Source organism: Heterodontus francisci, chromosome 12 (genome assembly GCF_036365525.1).
Source record: "Heterodontus francisci isolate sHetFra1 chromosome 12, sHetFra1.hap1, whole genome shotgun sequence".
Taxonomy (NCBI): Eukaryota; Metazoa; Chordata; class Chondrichthyes; order Heterodontiformes; family Heterodontidae; genus Heterodontus; species Heterodontus francisci.
The window spans coordinates 17,679,839-17,700,482 of record NC_090382.1 but is presented as its reverse complement, the minus strand read 5'-3'; the positions used below and the strand labels follow the sequence as shown (position 1 = coordinate 17,700,482).

The window sequence follows — 20,644 nt, the reverse complement described above, 5'->3', positions numbered from 1 at the left end:
CCGATTCAGGCAGTGACAGACACCCACCACCCTCTGGGTGAAAAAGTTTTTCCTCATGTCCCCTCTAATCCTTCTACCAATCACCTTAAATCTGTGCGCCCTGGTAATTGACCTCCGCTAGGGGAAACAGGTCCTTCCTATCTACTCTATCTAGGCCCCTCATAACTTTGTATACCTCAATTAAGTCACCCCTCAGCCTCCTCTGTTCTAAGAAAAACAACCCTAGCTTATTCAATCTTTCCTCATAGCTGCAACTTTCAAAGCCCTGGCAACATTCTTGTAAATCTCCTCTGCACTCTCTTCAGAACAATTATATCCTTCCTGTAATTTGGTGACCAGAACTGTACACAATACTCCAGCTGTGACCTAACTAGCATTTTATACAGTTCCAGCATTACATCCCTGGTTTTGTATTCTATACTTCAGCCAATAAAGGAAAGCATTCCACATGCCTTCTGCACCACTCTATCCATCTGTCCTACCACCTTCAGGGACCTGTGGACATGCACTCCAAGGTCTCACGTCTTCTACCCTTCTCAATATTCTGTTTATTGTGTATTCCCTCACTTTGTTTGCCCTCCCCAAATGATTACCTCACATTTCTCTAGATTGAATTCCATTTGCCACTTTTCTGCCCACTCAACCAAACCATTGATATCATTCTGGAGTCTACAACTATCCTCTTCACTATCAACTACAAAAGGCCAAGTTTTGTGTCAGCTGCATATTTCCCAATCAAGCCTCCCACATTTAAGTCTAAATCAGGAATATATACCACAAACAAACAGAAGGGGACCCAACACAGAGCCCTGTGGAATGCCACTGGAAACCACATTCCATTCGCATAAACATCCGTCAACCATTACCCTTTGTTTCCGGTCACTGAGCCAATTTTGGATCCAACTCACCACATTCCCCTGTATCCCATGGGTTTTTACTTTTCTGACCAGTCTGCCAGGTGGGACCTTGTCAAATGCCTTACTAAAATCCATATATACCACATCCACTGCACTACCCTCATCAATCCTTCTTGTTACTTCCTCAAAAAATTCAATTAAGTTAATAAGACACAACCTTCCCTTAACAAATCCATGCTGCCTATACTTGATTAATCCATGCCTTTCTAAGTGACAGTTATCCTATCTCTCAGAACTGATTCTAATAATTTGCCCACCATCTAGGTCAGACTGACTGGCCTATAATTATGCTGAATTATGGTCGCTATCTCCAAAATAGTCACCCAATGCTACTTCATCCACTTATCCAGCCTCATTTCCCAAGACGAAACCTAGAATTGCGCCCTCTCTTGTTGGGCTCATGTGCTGGCTAAAAAAGTTCTCTTGAATGCAGTTCAAGAATTTTGTGCCCTTTGTGCCTTACACATTATTTGTATCCCAGTTGATATCAGGGTCGTTGAAATCCCCAACTATTATTGCCCTATTGTTTTTGCACTCAGAAATTTGCCTACATATTTGTTCTTCTATTTCCCTCGCACTATTTGGGGGTCTAAAATACACTCCTAATAGTGTGGCTGCCCCTTTGTTTTATTTCTGAGCTCGAACCATATGGCCTCATTTTATGATTCATCCAGCACATCATTCCTCCTCACAGCTGTTATTAATTCCTCAACCAATAATGCTACATCCCCTCCTTTTTTTAATCCCCCCTCTTGATCCTGCCAGAAAACTCTATATCCAGGGATGTTGAGCTGCCATATTTGCCCCTCTTTAAGCCAAGTTTCCGTTATAGCAATGATATCATGCTGCCATGTGTCTATCTGTGCCCTCAGCTAATCAGCTTTATTTGCTATACTCCTTGCATTTAAATAAATACGTTTTAACACTGCCAAATTCCAGTACTGCACACTTTTTAAACCTTTGCTTCATCTGTCTTTCAAAGACACGTGTTAATTTTCTGCCTCCCTTTCCCTGTTCTGAATGTGTCCTATCTGAAACTGCCCTCAGGTTCCCATCCCCCTGCCAATCTAGTTTAAACCATCCCCAACAGCACTAGCAAACCTTCCTGCACGTATATTCGTCCCGGTCCTGTTCAGGTGTAGACCATCCGGCTTGTGCAGGTCCCATCTTTCCCAGAACTGGTCCCAATGTCCCAGAAATCTGATGCCCTCCCTTCTGCACCATCTCTCCAGCCACAAAATTCATCTGATGTATTCTCCTATTTCTATACTCACTAGCATGTGGCCTTGGGAGTGATCTGGAGATTACTACCTTTGAGGTCCTGCTTGCTAATCTCTTTCCTAACTCCCTAAACGCAGCCTGCAGGACCTCATCTCTTTTTCTAACTATGCTGTTGATACCAATGTGGACCGCAACCTGTGCACCCTCACCCTCCAGAATGCTCTGTAGCTGCTTGGTGATATCCATGACCCTTGCACCAGGGAGGCAACATACCATCCTTGAATCATGCCTGTTTGTTCCCCTAGCTATAGAATCCCCTACCACTATTGCACTACTTACTTTTTCCTTCTCGTCTGTCTGGCAGCCACCCAGTCCCTCTCTGCCTGCGCTCTCTTAAGTTGCACTATCCACGTATCTCTCATCCTCGTGAATGCACCTCAGTGACACCAGCTGCTCTTCAAGTTCCAAGATTCTGGGCTCGAGCTTTTGCATTTGGTGGAACTCTCGGCACATGTAGTTGAACAAGACATGGGTAGGCTCCTGGAGTCCCCACATGGCACAGGATGTGCATTCGACAGGTGTGAGCAGCCCTGCCATGTCTCGAATTATTGATTTACTGTACTAAAATTGGAAGTTAAATCAACACAATAAAATGGCTATAAAAGAGCTGCTATTTTAGCTTCTACTTTAGTATATAGACTTAGAGGTTTGAGGAAAAAAATATCTGCAAAAAAATAAAAGTAGTAAAAAATACCCACCTGATACTCACCGACTAGCTCCCTGTGCTTCACTGCTCTCGGTCTCTTCACGCACTGTTTGTAGCTCCGAGGTCTCACCCAGCCAATTACCTACCGGCTTCCCTGTCATGCTTACCAAAACGAATCCACCTTACCACTATTAAGATATCCTACCAATACTAAAACAAATCCAGAGCTCCCTGGATGACAAAAGAGACAACAGATTATGATGAATAAAAAGTGTGATCATGACAGATGCCAGGTAGAAAATACTATTGAGAACCAGGCTGAATATAGAAGGTACAGAGAGGAAGAGAAAAAGCAAATAAGGGAAGCAAAGAGAGAGCATGAGAGGAGACTGTCAGCTAGCATTAAAGGAAATCCCAAAGTTTTCTATAGACATATAAATAGTAAATGGTAAAGAGAGGAGTATGGCCAATTAGGGACCAGAAAAGGGATTTACACATGGAGGCAGAGGGCATAGCTGAGGTATTTGCATCTGTCTTTACCAAGGAAGATGATGTAACCCAGGCAATGTTGAAAGAGGAGGTAAGTCAGACACTAGAGGGGTTTAAAATTGATAAAGATTAGATTGGCTGTCTGTACTTAAAGTGGATAAAACACCAGGGCCAGATGAGATGCATCCAAGGGTACGGAGGGAAGAGAGAGTGGAAATCGCAGAGGCACTGGCCATAATTTTTCAGTCTTCCTTAGACTCGGGGGTGGTGCCAGAGGACTGGAGAATTGCAAACGTTACATCCATGATAAGCCCAGCAGCTACAGGCCAGTCAGTTTAACTTCAGTGGTGGGTAAACCAGAAAAGATAATTCGCAACAAAATCAATAGTCACATGCACAAATGTGAGTTAATTAAGGAAAGCCAGCATGGGTTTTCTTAAGGGAAAATCATGTTTTAAAAACTCCAACAAGTTAGTTGAGGAGGTAACAGAGAGGGTTGATGAGGGCTATGCTGCTGATGTCGTGCACATGGACTTTCAAAAGGCATTTGATACAGTGCCACACAACAGATTTGTGAGCAAACTTGCAGCTAGTGGAATAAAAGGGACGGTAGGAACATGGATACGATATTGGCTGAGTGACAGGAAACAAAGTATGGTTAATGGATGTTTTTCAGGCTGGAGGAGGGTTTGTAGTAGAGTTCCCCAAGGATCAGTGTTGGGACCCTTGCTTTTCCTGATATATATTAATGGCCTAGACCTTGGTGGACAGGGCAAAATTTCAAAGTTTGCAGAGATACGAAACTTGGAAGAATTGTGAACTGTGAGGAGGATAGTGCAGAACTTCAAAAGGACATAGACGAGTTGATAGGATGGGCAGACAGGTGGCAGATGACGGTTCAATGCAGCGAAATGTGAAGTGATTCATTTCAGTAGGAAGAACATGGAGATACTACATAGAATAAAGGGTACAATTCTAAAGGGGGTGCAGGACAGAGGGACCTAGGTGTATGTGTGCACAAGTCATTGAAGGGGGCAGGACAGATGAGAGCAGGGTTAATAATGCATACAGTATCCTGGGCTTTATTAATAGGAGCACAGAGTACAAGAGCAAGGAAGTTATGTTGAATTTGTATAAGACACTAGTTCAGTCTCAGCTGGAGCACTGCTTCCAATTCTGGAATGCTTGAAGAAAGACAAGAGGGCATTGGAGAGTACTGAAAAGATTCACAAGAATGGTTCCAGGAGTGAGGAATTTCAGTCATGAAGATAGATTGGAGAAGTTAAGACTTTTTCCTTGGAGAAGAGAAGGCAGAGAGGTGATTTGATAGAGGTATTCAAAATCATGAGGGGTCTGGACAGAGAAGATAGAGAGAAACTGTTCCCACTTGTGAAAGGATCGAGAACGAGAGGGCACAGATTTAAAATATTTGGTAAGAGAAACAAAAGTGACGTGAGGAAAAACTTTTTAATGCAGCAAGTGGTTAAGGTCTGGAATGCACTGCGTGAGAACGTGACGGAGGCAGGTTCGTTTAAGGCATTCAAAAGGGAATTAGACAGTTATATGAAAAGGAGGAATGTTCATGGTTACGGGGAGAAGGCAGGGGAATGGAATTGAGGGAGTTGCTCTTTCAGAAAGCCAGTGCGGACACGATAGGCTGAATGGCCTCCGTCTACGCTGTAATTATTTTGAGATTCTGTGAGGTAGTTGCATAAATTTTAATTTTAAGTTTTTTTCCTAATTTGTAGCTATTTACATAGGCACCTTAACAGTAGTGTACTAACCTGTCTTAAGATATTCCCTAAGAGCAGTTACTCACCAATCACCTTACAGCTTTCCTGTGATGTCACTGTTTGAATTTTATTTCAAACTCAGCAAGCGCGCACCAACTCCTGAAGAGGTGCTTCCTTACAGGTCCGGTTCCAGCCCTCTCAGCAACCGACTGTCAGTGCAGTTCCCGAGCCTGGCGCTGTATTTATTCTCTCCTGGGTCTAACTGCTTCCTCGCAGGTATGGTTCCAGTCCTCTCAGGTCCCGAAAGTCAGTGCAGGCCCCGAGCCTGGCATTGAATTTATTCTCTCCCTGGTCTAGCTGCTCCCTTGCAGGTCCGGTTCCAGCCCTCTCAACTCCTGAAGCTCATAAGAAGCAGCTTATATGTGCACAGTAAGGTTCCACAAACAGCAGTGAGATAAATGACAAGATAATCTGTTTGAGTGACGTTGGTTGAAGAATAAATAGTGGCCAAGGCACATTGAGAACTCTCCTGCTCTTCTTCGAATTGGTGCCATTGGATCTTTTAAGTCCACTTGAGAGGGCAGATGGAGCCTCGGTTTAATGTCTCAACCAAATGATAGCGCCTCTGACAGGATCTGGAAAGGATAATATAAAAGGATACAAGGAAATAGGAGAACAGCATGTAACTCCAGTTAAGGAGCTATCAGATGGGCTACATGGCCTTCTCCTGTGCTGCAGGAGAATTAGTTAATTAAATTTAATTAATTAATTCTACTATTAATCCTACACGTCCCACCTATCGAATCTCTTCAAAAGGTCGTTAGATGCCATCAGCTGCTATTTCAGAATGTACTGCCATGTCCAGGATTAAACTCTGGCCTGCGGTCCTCCACCAGATAACACCATCCAGCCCCAGTAACAAAGGGCCCAGCCTGTGCTTGTACATAATCTGCCCAGAGTCACTGGCGGCAGTGCCTTTAGTCTCAGGATATTCCAGGACCTAAGCCTCTGGGAAATGCGGAGCAGTGAAACTAATCAGTCATAACTCAGGTACAGTACATCTGTGTAACTGCAACACTGGAAACATACATAATCAAAAATAACCCCACCCTTCTCCCAATGGCTCAGGGGTAGATGCACTTCCTGCTGCACTGCTAGCCCACACAGAAGGTCCCAAGCTTGATGCCCAGTCATTTGATCTCAGTTGAGGCCCGACAATGGTCTTGGAGAAATGGAGGAGACGGTAAATCATATATAAAAAAAAACAAAGTGACTCGTGACAATGCAGACAAGCGCCAACTTCATTAGTGCCTTCCCAGCTGCGCACATGTGCAGAACGGTTTCTTGCTGCCAGTATGGTGCTCCACAAGTGCAGTCTAGGTCATTACCCGGCTTGCCAGGACTAATTCGCACATGCGCTCTAAAATGCCATCGCATGCTGGAAAGGAGCCACTCACTCCCCACTGCCTTTCCTCAGCCACTCAGTCTCGCCGCTTACCACCTCGGCCACACTCTCCCCGCCACCTTCCATCAGCCACTCACTTCTGCCCTCAGCCGTTCGCTTCCCGCGTTGCCACTTCTCCCCCTCAACCACTCATTGCAGGCCTCGCCACTATCCCCTTCAGCCAGTCGCTCCCGCCCTTCCACACCACCCCCCTTGGCCGCTCGCTCCCGGCCTCGTCGCTTCTCCCTTTGGCCGATTGCTCCCCGTCGCGCTGCCTGAAGTGGTTGGGGGCGCAGGGAATGAGCTGCTGACGCGGCAAGGCGGGGAGCACATGTGGCCAAGGTGGGGAAGTGGTGAGGGAGGAACGAGTGGCTGAGAGGGGGGGGGGGGGGTGGGTGGAAAAAAGAGGGGCGGCAAACAGATGGGCACGGGAGGGAGCGGCAAAGACAAGTGTGATGGCTTCTATCTGAATTTTAGTCCAGAATCCATTTGCACTGCTGTTATTGTACAAGAGGATAAGCCACATAAATTTATTTTCAAAACCAATATGTTAGAATAACAAGCATCATACAAAGAGCGAATTGAAAGATGCCTTACAATGAGATTATCTGGTTCTGTACTAGCACAGGTACTGCTGGAGGTGGGATGGAGGCAGCGATCGCAGCCACTGTGGGGATTTGGGTTTAGAAAACTACTTCTTCCACTGCTGGTTATCCAAGGGTCCCTGCTGGAAAGTGAACTTGTGCGGATATAAGAGAAAATGGTTGGGCTTAGCAGCGAATCCTCCATGAAGAATAATATGCATACAAACACACACTTCACTTTTACTGGGGTGGTGGTGGTGTCGTGGTATTGTCACGACCAGCAATGCAGAGGCCAGGCTAATGCTCTGGGGACATGGGATCGAATCCCACCACAGCAGATGGTGAAATGTGAATTCAATTAATACATCTGGAATTAAAAGCTGGTCTAATGGTGACCATGAAACTATTGTCGATTGTTATAAAAACCCATCTGAATCACTAATATCCTTTAGGGAAGGAAATCTGCTGTTCTTACCTGGTCTGGCCTAGTCAGACCCGCAGCAATGTGGTTGACTCTTAAATGCCCACTGAAATGGCCTAGCAAGCCACTCAGTTGAATCAAAACGCTAGAGTCAATAAGGAATGAAACTGGACAGACCACCCAACATCGACCTAGGCTCTAGAAACGACAATGGCAAACCCAGCCCTGTCGAAGCTGCAAAGGCCTCACTATTAACATTTGTGCCAAAATTGGGAGAGCTATCCCACAGACTAGTCAAGCAACAGCCCGACAGTCATACTCATGGAATCATACCTTACAGACAAAGTCCCTGACACCACCATCACCGGGTAAGTCCTGTCCCATGAGCAGAGGTGGCAGCACAGTGGTATACAGTCAGGAGGGAGTTGCCCCGGGAGGCCTCAACATTGACCCTGGACCCCATGACGTCTCATGGCATTAGGTCAAACATGGGCAAGGAAACCCCGTGATTACCAACAACCAACCTCAGTCAGCTGATGAATCAGTGCTTCTCCAGGTTGAACACCAAACGGAAGAAGCACTGAGAGTAGCAAGGGCACACAATGTACTCTTCAATGTCCATCACCAAAAGTAGCTCGGTAGCACTACTACTGACCGAGCTTGCAGAATCCTAAAGGATATAGCTGCTAGACTGCGACATGTGGAGAGGGAACCAAGAGGGAAAATTCTACTTGACCTCGTCCTCACCAAGCTACCTGTTGCAGATGCATCTGTTCATGACCGTATTGGCAGGAGTGGCACTACCACGGTGCTAAATGGGTTGATGAACAGATCTAACAACTCAAAATTGGGGATCTATGAGGCACTACGGGCCATCAGCAACAATAGATTTGTACTCAACCACAATCTGTAACCTCATGGCCCGGCATATCTTCCACTCTACCATTACCATCAAGACAGGGGTCCAACCTTGGTTCAATGAAGAGTGAAGGAGGGCATGCCAGAGCAGCACCAGGCACATCTAAAAATGAGGTCAGCCTGGTGAAGCTACAGCACAGGACTACTTGCATGCCAAACAGCAGAAGCAGCATCCAATATACAGGGCTAAGCGATCCCGCAACCAACGGATCAGATTTAAACTTTGCAGTCCTGCCACATCCAGTTGGTGGACAATTAAACAACTGACAGGAGGACGACGCTCTACAAATATAACCATCCTCAACAATGGGGGAGCCCAGCACATCAGTGCAAAAGACAAGGCTGAAGCATTTGCCTTCATCTTCAGTCAGAAGTGCCGAGAGGATGATCCATCTCTGCCTCCTCCCGAGGTCCCCAGCACCACAGATGCCAGTCTTCAGCCAAACCGATTCACTCCATGTGACATCAAGAAACAGCTAAAGGCACTAGATACTGCAAAGGCTGTGGGTCCTGACAACATTCCAGCAATAGCACTGAAGACTTGTGCTCCAGAACTAGCCACGCCCCTAGCCAAGCTGTTCCAGTACAGCTACAACATGGAAAATAGCCCAGTATGTTTAGTTTAGAGATACAGCACTGAAACAGGCCCTTCGGCCCACCGAGTCTGTGCCGACCATCAACCACCCATTTATATTAATCCTACACTAATTCCATATTCCTACCACATCCCCACCTGTCCCTATATTTCCCTACCACCTACCTATACTAGGGGCAATTGCTAATGGCCAATTTATCTATCTACCTGCAAGTCTTTGGCATGTGGGAGGAAACCGGAGCACCCGGAGGAAACCCACGCAGACACAGGGAGAACTTGCAAACTCCACACAGGCAGTACCCAGAATTGAACCCGGGTTGCTGGAGCTGTGAGGCTGCGGTGCTAACCACTGCACCGCAAAAAGCAGGACAAATCCAACACTGCCAATTACTGTCCTATCAGTCCACTCTCAATCAGCAAAGTGATGGAAGGTGTCATGGACAGTGGTAGAAACTGGCACTTGCTCAGCAATAACCTGCTCACTGATTCTCAGTTTTAGGTTCAGTCAGGCATTATCATCGCTGAATCCCCCACCAACAACAACCTGGGGATTACCACCGACCAGAAAGTGAACTGGACCAACCATATAAATACTGTGGCTTAAAAACAAGAAATGCTGGAACCACTCAGCAGGTCTGGCAGCATCTGTGAAAAGAGGTCAGTGACCCTTCTTCGGAACTCGAAACGTTAACTCTGCTTCTCTTTTCACAGATGCTGCCAGACCTGCTGAGTGGTTCCAGCATTTCTTGTTTTTATTTCAGATTTCCAGCATCCGCAGTATTTTGCTTTTATTAAATACTGTGGCCATTAGACCAGATCAGAGGCTGGGAATTCTGTGGCGAGTAACTCACCGCCTGACTCCCCAATGCCTGTCCATCATCTACGAGGCACAACTCAGGAGTGAGATAGAATGCTCTCCACTTGCCTGGATCAGTGCAGCTCCAACAACACTCAAGAAGCTCGACACCATCTAGGACAAAGCAGCCCGCTTGATTGGCACCCCATCCACCAGCTTCAACATTCACTTCCTTCACCAGCGCACAGTAGCAGCAGTGTGTACCAACTACAAGATGCAATGCAGCAACTCACTAAGCCTCCTTCGACAGCACCTTCCAAACCTGTAACCTCTTCCACCTAGAAGGACAAGGGCAGCAGATGCATGGGAACACCGCCACCTGCAAGTTCCCCTCCAAGCCACACACAATCCTGACTTGGAACTACATCGCTGTTCCTTCACTGTCATTGGGTCAAAATCTTGGAATTCCTTTCCTAACAGCACTGTGGGTACACCCACACCCCAAGGACTGCAGCGGTTCAAGACGGCAGCTCACCATCACCTACCTTCACAAGGGCACCTAGGAATGGGCAATAAATGCTGGCCTAGCCAGCAATGCTCATGTCCCATGAATGAATAAAAAAAAAAGCAGACAGACACTTGGGCAAGAAATTGGTTTGCTGTAATTTGCAGAACCATAGCCTAAGACTCAGCACCTTTTGGAAGGAGAGGAAATTCGAAAATCACCATTAAAAAAAACACACAACTCTTTCCCAATCTAGACATCCAAGTACAGATTGTAAACTTCCATCAGTGGCAGATCTGCTCAACCTGAAAACAATAAAGTGGCAGACCCTTCATTCAATAACCAATGTACCACAAATCATACATTGCCACACAGAATGAGCCGCGCTTCTCAAGCAACCAATTTGGAATAATTGATTGTTTCAAGACTATACAAGTACTAGACCAAGATTTGAGTAATGCTGCAGCATGTGTAGAGGAAACATTACCTTAATCCTTTTCACCAAAATAGGAAACATTTAGATTGTGAGATACAGGAAATCTATGTACATTTTAAGCGCTATATAGATTATTACTGATTTGTATGAAACAGAAATTCTCAAGTTTCAGAAGTGTGCTTCCGTCAATTGACAACAGCACCATGTGCGTGCATTGCTGAGCCATACAGACCAAGAGTCCCATGTTCAATTCTTTGTCAGTGCTGAGTTAACCAATAACAGCTGGAACTGCAAGCAACTCGGCATCTCTCATCCAGAGAAGAAAAACACAAGCATGCGCACCCACTCCTGATGATAATCCAGTGATTCCAGCTGCAAAAGGAAAACTTGCATTTCTATAGCTCCTTTCATAACCTCAGGATGTCCCAAAGCACTTTTCAACCAATGAAGTACTTATGGAGTGTAGAAACACGAGCCAATTTGAGCACAGTAAGCTCCCACAAACAGCAATGCGATAATGACCAGATAATCTGGTTTTATGATGTTGATTGAGGGATAAATATTGACCAGGACATTAGGGACAACTCTCCCGCTCGACTACGAAATAGTGCCAGGGGATTTTTTACATCCACTTGAGGGGGCAGGCAGGGCCTTGGTTTAATATCTCATCCAAAAGAGAGCACCTTTGATACTCCCAAATTAATGCACTGGATTGAGTGTCAGCCTAGACCAGGGATTCAGTAATCTTAATAAGAAGAGTCATTGTTAAGAATTTCGTCAAAAAACAGTGTCTGAAGAGCTGCAATGCTGTTGCGCAAATGCTGATAACAATGCAAAACAGATTTCAACAACATTTTAAAGGTTTTTACAAAAAAGTTATTAATTGAATGATACTCAGTACAATATTAACTCAAGTTTAAAAAACAAAATAAGCCATTTAATTACCATCAAAATAGGTTTGATTGATGAAGGTCAGGAGCCCCAGGAGTCCTTAATCAACTGCATGCAGCTCCGGAAACAAGGTTACAGACCCCTGGCCTAGACTTTTGTGCTCAAGTCTCTGGAGTGGGTCTTGAACCCACAACCTACTGACTCAAAGGCAAGAGTGCTACCTACTGAGCCACATGCAAATATGTGGACATCAGGTGAGGAGATCAGGCCTGTGAACTCCTCCCCTCTCCAAATAGCCTGTCAATGAACCACAGGAAATTTTGTTGCCAATTTTCTACTCTTAAATTAAAAATAAATCTACCCTCTTAAAAAAAAGTTACCAAATGTCAATATGCTGGGAGACACTTACACAAGTGAATCAGAGTGAATAGAAGCGTTGGTTGCGGAAATGGGGAGGAGAAGACGGCACAATGGTTAGCACCGCAGCCTCACAGCTCCAGGGACCCGGGTTCAATTCTGGGTACTGTCTGTGCGGAGTTTGCAAGTTCTCCCTGTGACCACGTAGGTTTTCGCCGGGTGCTCCGGTTTCCTCCCACTGTCAAAGACTTGCAGGTGATAGGTAAATTGACCATTGTAAATTGCCCCTAGTGTAGGTAGGTGGTAGGGAATATGGGATTACTGTAGGGTTAGTATAAATGGGTGGTTCTTGGTCGGCACAGATTCGGTGGGCCGAAGGGCCTGTTTCAGTGCTGTATCTCTAAATAAATAAATAAAAAGACAGGGAAAGAGGATTTAATGTCAAGTGATAACACCAGATGAAGACTTTCAACTTCTATATATCAATTTAAAAAGGAACTACAATGATTACAGTTAAAGCCTGGAATTGTGACCCTAAAATAGAGGCGGGGCAGAGAGACAGGCAGCGACGGAAGGGGGCAGAGAGAGACAGGCAGCAGGGGGTGGGTAGAGAGAGAGAAAAAAAAGAGGGGGCAGGAGGAAGGCAGTGGGATTGAAAGGGAGGAGGCAATGGGGGAGAGAATGAGGCAGTCAGTGGGAGAGTAGGAGGCTGGAAGGGAGGCAGAAAATACAGCCGAGAGTGATGGACAGTACAGACGGGTGGACTATCAGACAAGTTGCCCATGGAATGATTTTGCAACGCTAAACAGACTGAATTTGCAAACACTGGGCTGCAAGCCTCTGCTAGCCATCTTACCATATCCTTTTACTTCAGTCATCTGAAAAAAAATCAATGAGGCCTGTCCTCGGTACGCTGGAGAATTCAGTTACAATGAAACCCTACAATGCATGGAAAGAAGGGAGGTTTTTTTCCCACAGCCAGCATCCATTACAGTACAGAACCCTAGCACAGTACATTATGGTCGCAAGACATTAAGAATTTCATACATTCTCCAGTAACAGAAACTTCACAGCGACAGAATGCTGAATTAATTTGGATTCTGCTTCTGAATGTACTTTAGAAGTAGACTCAGCTCAGCATATACCCTCTGAGCAGTAATATTGCTTTCAGGCTGGCTTCCCTGCCTTCAGTACTGAAAAAGCCATTCCTATAGCAACAAGGAAAATAAAGCCCACATCCTTCCTTCACAAATATAGCAATTACTTACTGCAATCCACCGGAAACCTAGAGTAAAAGGCTAGCACTGGTTCCGAGCTTTGCCATATCGATGGCTGTCTGCCTTGAACTGCAAATCGAAGGTGAGAAAAAAGCTGAGTCAACATGGCAGTGAAAAACCAGTATTCACCCAGCGCTGGAGAGAGGGCCAATGTCTGAGAGCTACTGATATACAATAGGTGTGTGTGGTCTGTATCGATGTTGGGGTTAATATATGTTCTAGTAGCTAACAGCTCTGCAGCACAGTATTTCTACTTGGGAAGTAACAATCTAACTCAACACTTAATACATTTTACTTTTAGATACCTTCAATTATGAGGAGTTTGAGCAGCCTCTGTACTACAGAATAAATGCTTGTTTCAAACACAGGACTCTGCATACCCAGACAGCAGAGTACAATAATTAATGTATAGGGTCAAATGGACTATCATACAATCATCCTCTTCAGGATTTCTTTGAAGGGGGAGAGGGAGGGAGGGACACAGAGTATATTCTTCATGTTACTACACCTTTGGCTAAAACTTTGCACAATACAACTGCAAACTACACGAACAGGTTAGCCTGATCCAGACCTCCAAAACTGCCCCAACAGATTCCAACAGCGATCACTGGCCAGGGACCAAAGCCAAGAACCTGGGTTGATTTTACCCCTTTGTAACCCAGGGACACAGAGGCTAATCCAATTCTGACAGGGTCTGGCACTGCGGACTCCTGTATCCTCCCACCAAAGCCAAATAGCTTCCTTACAATCTGTTTCATCACTGCTGCTTCTTCCCTTTACTCCCTGGGGTTCTTGCGCCCTCTTCCACTGTTCCTCCATCATAATCTCCACCACTCGTCATCCAACCCTAACCCTGTTTTTGTTTACGTCGGATCACATATATTCAGTGCTCACCTCTTCCAATCCTCTCACTGCACAATGGCTGAATTATTACCTTATGTTTGCCTCATTTAAATACATGCATGCAATGAAAAGGTCCCCAGCTGCTTAAAAAAAAGAGTTGCTGGTTGATGGAATGTTTTTCCTTTGAAGGCTGCATCTTTAGATCTTTCTCCACCTATCCATATTCTTGGTCTTTCTATCCCTCTGACTTCAAATGGGACACCCATAGCCCTTCAATTGTCAAGGCTGCCTTCAAAACTCTCCATTCTCACTTTTGTGTCAAATGCATCTAACTCTCTGCAGAGCTCAAGTCTGAGATCTAAACTCGTTCTCATACCAGGAAAGGTTCTCACTTTAAACATCATCCAAGAGAAACCTCATTGTCTGATTGATGCTCCTTCTCTCAGCTATGGGCCTCTGATCTTGCTCGGATAATGAAATGTATCTTTTTCTATCTTAATCAACACTATTCTGGTTACTACTCCTCTGAAGCTCCAAACACTCCACCCTACAAGCTATTTCTCCTACCTACCTCCCCAAGTTGAAATCAAGACTTATCGCACAGCTTTCTACTTTACCTCCTCCTTCCCCAGGAATTCAAAACTGTGGATTTCCTTCCCTCCGTTAGTCTTTCACTCCATCTACAATCTTTAGGCTTTGAAACATCTCAGGTTGGCCAACTGTTCCGAAAGGACAGTAACAAATAGTCTCCCATCATTCACTGATCTCAATGAGCATCTCCAATAACCTGGTCGTTTATCACTTGGCTGTTTGTTGGACCTTGATTTGTACGACTGGCTACCACATTTGCTTACAAGGTAGCAGTAACTACTCAAAAGTATTTCACTGCTGCCGAAGCATTTTGGGACTTCCCAAGGATGTAAAAGGTGCTATATAAAATGCAACCCTTATTTACTGATGTAAAGTTACATAATTCTCACATTTTAGTGGAGCTTTTTTTTTCCATTTTTTGTAAAAAAAAAAATTTACAAGCTGAGGTGAGGGATGTTATTGTTAGAGAACATTATTTGGGATATCTAGTATCAAGCATCTCCAGCTCAAGTATTACAGTCAGATGTAAAGTTAAGTCTCAATAAAATGCCTTAGCTGCAATCTTAACTTCCATTTCACACAGAAGTCATCCTTTGGCCTCTCAAAGTAGCCAATTAAGTGCCAGTTTTATGCTGTGGGCTTGCACTTAAAAGGCACTAAGTGGAGATTGAAGAAATTCATTTCATTAAGGACTCTGAGCCAGAAGACAGTTGTAAAGTCAAAGATGGATTGAAATCCTTGTTGTAACAACCTGTATTTATCTAGTGCTTTTAAAGTAGAAAATGTCCCACAGCCCTTTACAGAAGTTCATCAAATAAAATAGGAAGCCAAAGGAGGAGCTATTAGGAGGGGTGACCAAAAGCTTGGTTGGGGTGAGTTTTAAAAGGAGGGTGCTAACAGAGGAGAGGAAGATGGAGAGTTTGAGAGGCACCATCACCAATGCTGGGACTAAGCAAGTGGGGAGATGCACAAGGAGGTCAGAATCAAAGGAACAGTGTTCTCTGGGGGTGGTGCAGCTTATGGAGCCAGATGACGTTAGAGGTAGGGAAGGGTGAGCCAAAAGAGATTAAAACAAGTGGATGAGAATTTTTAATTTGAGACATGGGGGATCAGGAGCCAGTGTTGATCAATGTAGAGCAAGGACCGGGGTGATGGGCAAGTGCTAATTAAGACGGCGGCAGCAGAGGTTTGGTGAGCTGAAGTTTATGGAGTCACAGGATAGGAGTGCCAGGCAGGAGAGCACTGAAATAGTTGTACACGTAAAAGGCCAATTTCTAACTAATTACACCACTAATACTTTCTTTCTTTTTCTTTTGGGCCTCCTTATCTCGAGAGACAATGGATACGCGCCTGGAGGTGGTCAGTGGTGTTTTAGTCGCTGTGAGGCAACTATGGAGTGACCTCTCCATGGCGCATGCCTGGGCAAATTTATGGAGGTTGAGAGTTGCCCAGTCGTCAAAACCCCCCTCTCGGCCTTTCTGGTGGGGTCCAAAGGAGTGCAGGACACGACGTTTGGCACCAGTATGGCTGCAGGAACTGCCGGAAACATGCCAAAGGTGACACATGACCGCCTACGGGGTTCCGCTCCGGATTTTCTGTTAGGGTTTACTCCCTTAGCCTTGGTCTCTCCCGAGACGCCCACAAGGCAGTGGGGTTGTTGGGGCCCCTACACAGGTGTAGGATGGTGCCGGTGGGAGGAGGGGATGCAAGGGGAAGGGGGTGCGGGGTGAAGATGGTGCGAGGGGGGGGCGGGCTGGGACGGGGTTGTGAGGGGGTGAGCTGAGAGGGTGGAGCAGGGAAGGGGACGGGGGTGGGAGGGGGGGGGGTGGAATCTGGTGCAGGTAATAAGCCATTTCCTCAGTGCCCACCATCGACGTCCGGAAAGCTCATCCACGTCCTTCGGGAGGTGAAGCATCATTTGGCAGACTTAGAGGTGATTACATTTGCTAAGGGTTTTTTTTCTGCAGTGGTTTAAATAAAGGCATGCAGCATTGCCGACAGTGCGCTGCAGATGCTCTCCGAGCCATCTCCCGCGGGCGCTTTGAAGTTGCGGCCGGGGGGGCCGTTCGTGGATGTTTTGGGTGTTCGGGGCACCTTTTCACAGGACTTCTCTCGGGTCCCGCAGCTCCTTCTTCACCTCAATGGACTTACCGCATGCCGTGGCTGCAGACACTCTGGACTGTGAAGACAGCAGGATCGGAGATTGAAGTATCGGCAGCTGTTCTCGTCAGTTTCATCCGGATCAATTTCATTGAGAAAACAAAGAGCAGGTGTGGCTGGGGGAGGGCAGTGGGCCCAGGTAACATACACTAAACTAACTGTTAACTTTTAGATAGGGCTAAAATGAACTGATTTAAAGAGCCAGGGGAATTTAAACAGTTTAAGAGGGCAGATTGGGGGAGAAAACGTTAGGGATGGGAGCAGATGGCCATGGATAGAGTTGAACAGCAAGGGAGCTTCCTAGGGAGCTTCCAGCCCAGGAGCCATCTTGAAATACTTAGAGACCAATAATTAAAGAGAAACCAGTCACCTTTTTCTATTTAACAGTGAAAGATAGGATAGACGAACGCAGGGTACAATGTCAAATCAAGTACTGAACCCATCATATTGGGCTGCGACATCTCACTCCATCGAGGCAATGTGGCCAGCTAACAATGATTATTACATTCGATAAATAATCCTCCAGATGGATATCTTGCTTGTGAGATAAATATAGCAATTTAATACATACTTTTACACTGACACGGGCTCCTAGCTTTCCTGACGCTACTACAGGGTCAGTATAAAATATGGAGCAAACAATACAAAGGTATCCATATACTGTAAAACCAGTACTTGAAAGTGATTTTCTGGCATTAAGTCAATCTCTGGGTATTAGTGGAGCTTTAAACCACTCAGGCTTCATGATTCACAAGAATCATCATACCATCAATCTACCAAATTACAAAAATTACTGCCATTTCACCCAAAATTACAACACGATTCATTTTAAAAGATGTCCAGAAGAACTGCATGTTTTCCAAGTTACAGAACATTTAAGCAGCCAGTGGTGATGTTGTTTCAGTGCAACAGTACCAATGGACAAGGAGAACTGTATTTGACCCAACAGCTACAATCCAGGTCCAGTGAACAGGAGCAGGCCACTTAGCCTGTTCCGCCATTCAATTAGATTATGGCTAATCAGTGATATAACTCCATATACCCGCCTTTGCCCCATATCCCTTAAAAACTTTGGTTAACAAAAATCTATCAATCTCATTTAAAATTTACAACTGATCCACCATTAATTGCTGTTTGCAGAAGAGAGTTCCAAACTTCTACCACCCTTTTGTAGGAAGTGTTTCCCAATTTCACTCCTGAAAGGTCTGCCTTTAGTTTTTAGACTTTGCCCCAAGTCCTGGACTCCCCAAGCAGCACCAAGAGTTTCTCCCAATTTACCTCCCTATCGTTATGAGAGGCTTCGATAATTGTTAAAAAATATTACCGGAAGGATCAAGGAGTCCTAAAAACAACCTTTACTGGAAACCTGAAATAAAAACAAAAATTGCTGGAAATGCTCAGCAGGTCTGGCAGCGTCTGTGGAGAGAGAAACAGAGCTAACGTTTCAGGTCAGTGACCTTTCATCATTAGTTCTGATGAAAACTGGAGAACCTGTGTGCTTCCATTATATTAAGGCAGGGCATTTAAAACCTGACTGCTGGAAGCTAAAGAGTTAATCAGGGCACACCCACTCAATGAAGACAGGGACCTGATGGAAAGCACAGAACAAGCTGTGGCTTTAACTGCAATAAGAGTGCAACCCAGGATGGTTATTACGGCCAGTGCAGGAAAATGGGATTCCTGAAGGTTATCATGGTTTCGTGTCGAAAGGGAAAGTAACTCCATATCCCTTGAGTGGGGAAAGCAAGCCCATAGTAATTCTCAGGGACACAGGGGCCACCAGATCCCTTTTACTGGGAAAAGGCCTGACCTTTCCCCCCAGAGAGTGCAGTGAACACCAAAATGGTGGTCCATGGTATTGTAGGGCAGTGTATGCCTGTACCTATACACTGGGTGCACCTGGAGCGCGACCTAGTTTTGGGACCGGTGACCGTAGGGACTGTCCCTAGTTTGCCTGTGGACGGGACCTGCGCCTAGATAATGATCTGACAGGGGTGAAGGTGGCATCCACCCCCCCCCACCCCCCAAGTACTGAAAGAAAGACCGCAGGTGGCCAGAGAGATAGGGCAGTGGCAGGAGACAGTCCCCTGTAGAGTCCCTGAATGTGTAGTGGATCAGGCCCTGATCAAACCAGCTCCCCCAGAGGAGACTGCATTGGCACTGCAAGCAAATAACCATGAGGTCTGCCTGTCCGAAACTTTCTTTGGAAAGTCAGGAGACCCAGGGAATTAATTAAATTTTCCCTAGGTGAGACCCAGTATTACAAGAGTTAGCACAGGCTGCCCAGTCTGAAAGTGAAGCAGAGAGAGTCCCTGATTGCTACTATTTAAAGAATGAGGTAGTGATGAGGAAATGGAGTTCTCCTCAAAGACCCGAGGGCAAGGAGTGGACAGTAGTTCACCAGTTAGTGGTGCCACAGAGGTACAGGGAAGAAATACTAAGAAGGGCCCACAAGACTACAGTAGCTGTACATGCAATATACAGAAGACCAAAGCCCATATAAGACAGCAGTTTGACTGGCCAAAACTCCACAAAGTTGTGGAGTACTGCAGGAGTTGCCACATGTGCCAGGTGGAGGGGAAACCCCAACCTACAGTGAAACCGCATCCCTAAGTCCTGTACCAGTGTTAGGAGGACCTTCCAGCAGAGGGGTGGTGAACTGTAAGGGACCCCCGCCAAGAACAAAAGGAGACAGGCAGGCACACGGCTGGCAAAAGTTTAGAAAGGAGAAGGGGAAAAAGTGATCAAGAGGGCAGGTTAAAGAAAGTCCAGGAAGAATCCTGGATGAAAACCCCTATCGCCCGGTCAACCAACCCCAAAAGTGTGAAAGGTTAGACCCCACATCCTCCTATGTAAATGCAGATTCTAGAAGCACCCCACCAGAGTTGCTAACAGCATTTACAGGAACCTGCAGAGACAAAGAGAGACCTCTAGGGGGCACAGAAACTGCGAGGATGATGTCTCACCTAAAGTGTCACAGGAGAGTGCAGTCAAGTTTGCACAAATACCTGCAGGCAGGAGTGTGCTAAAGAACAAAGGGGAGAATAACAAAGTATCCTTTCCACCCCCCCACCCCCCACCGCAGTCAGAGGAAAAGGGAATCACTCATCCGCTGAAGTTAAAAGTCTTTGCAGGACTCAGAGTTCAGGACAGACCCATCCACTAACTCTCCTGAGGAACAAAAAAGGAAAATTAAAGCAGCCCTGGCACCCTGAAAAGACCATTTTTAATAAGCTTTAAGATTGGTGAATGAATGCAAATGAATGAGACAAATGCATGGTTTTTCTTTCTGTATCTTATATTTCTCAAACCCTGTAATGAAAATTGCATTTCATTCCCCTGGGTGTGGCGGTGTCAGGCAAGCCCCCACCTGCCAAACATGAGGAAAATTAATTTTGCCATATGAACATTGATTCTAAACTGAAGAAGAAAGAATTTACTTTAAAAAACAATTGGAGACTTTGGCTGGAGAGAGACATTAGCATGTCCACAGTCAGTACTTTAAAGAACAAAGGGGCTATTCCCTGCTCCAATCTAATCCACAATGGACTTTTGATTACCAGATGTTGAAGGTGGAAAGGCTAGCATTCTAGGTTAACTGCTAAGATGGCCGAATACACAAACAGACATGGTCGGACCAGTTTGGTAACATGGCTGGCTGACTTGGTGTTTTTTGAATTTGAACTTCCAACAGGGATTTGAAAATCAGAAGGCCGTTAGCTCCTGGACTGAGAACTCCTCTCTTCTGTCTGCGCTCATC

General features: G+C 45.6%; 1 protein-coding gene across 5 annotated transcripts in view; it reads right to left on the bottom strand.

Annotated features, from left to right (window-relative positions):
* LOC137375766 (F-box/WD repeat-containing protein 11) overlaps positions 1-20,644 on the bottom strand; it is a 185,434-nt gene that overhangs the window by 94,196 nt on the left and 70,594 nt on the right. Inside the window, exon 2 of one of the 5 annotated variants that reach the window (XM_068043165.1) lies at positions 5,153-5,701. The exons of 3 other annotated variants lie outside the window; for them this stretch is intronic. The gene's annotated coding sequence lies outside the window, so the exon portion shown is untranslated. Of the gene's footprint in view, positions 1-5,152; positions 5,702-13,281; positions 13,304-20,644 lie in introns of those variants that run through there. One more of the 5 variants, XM_068043167.1, reaches the window with a different exon arrangement.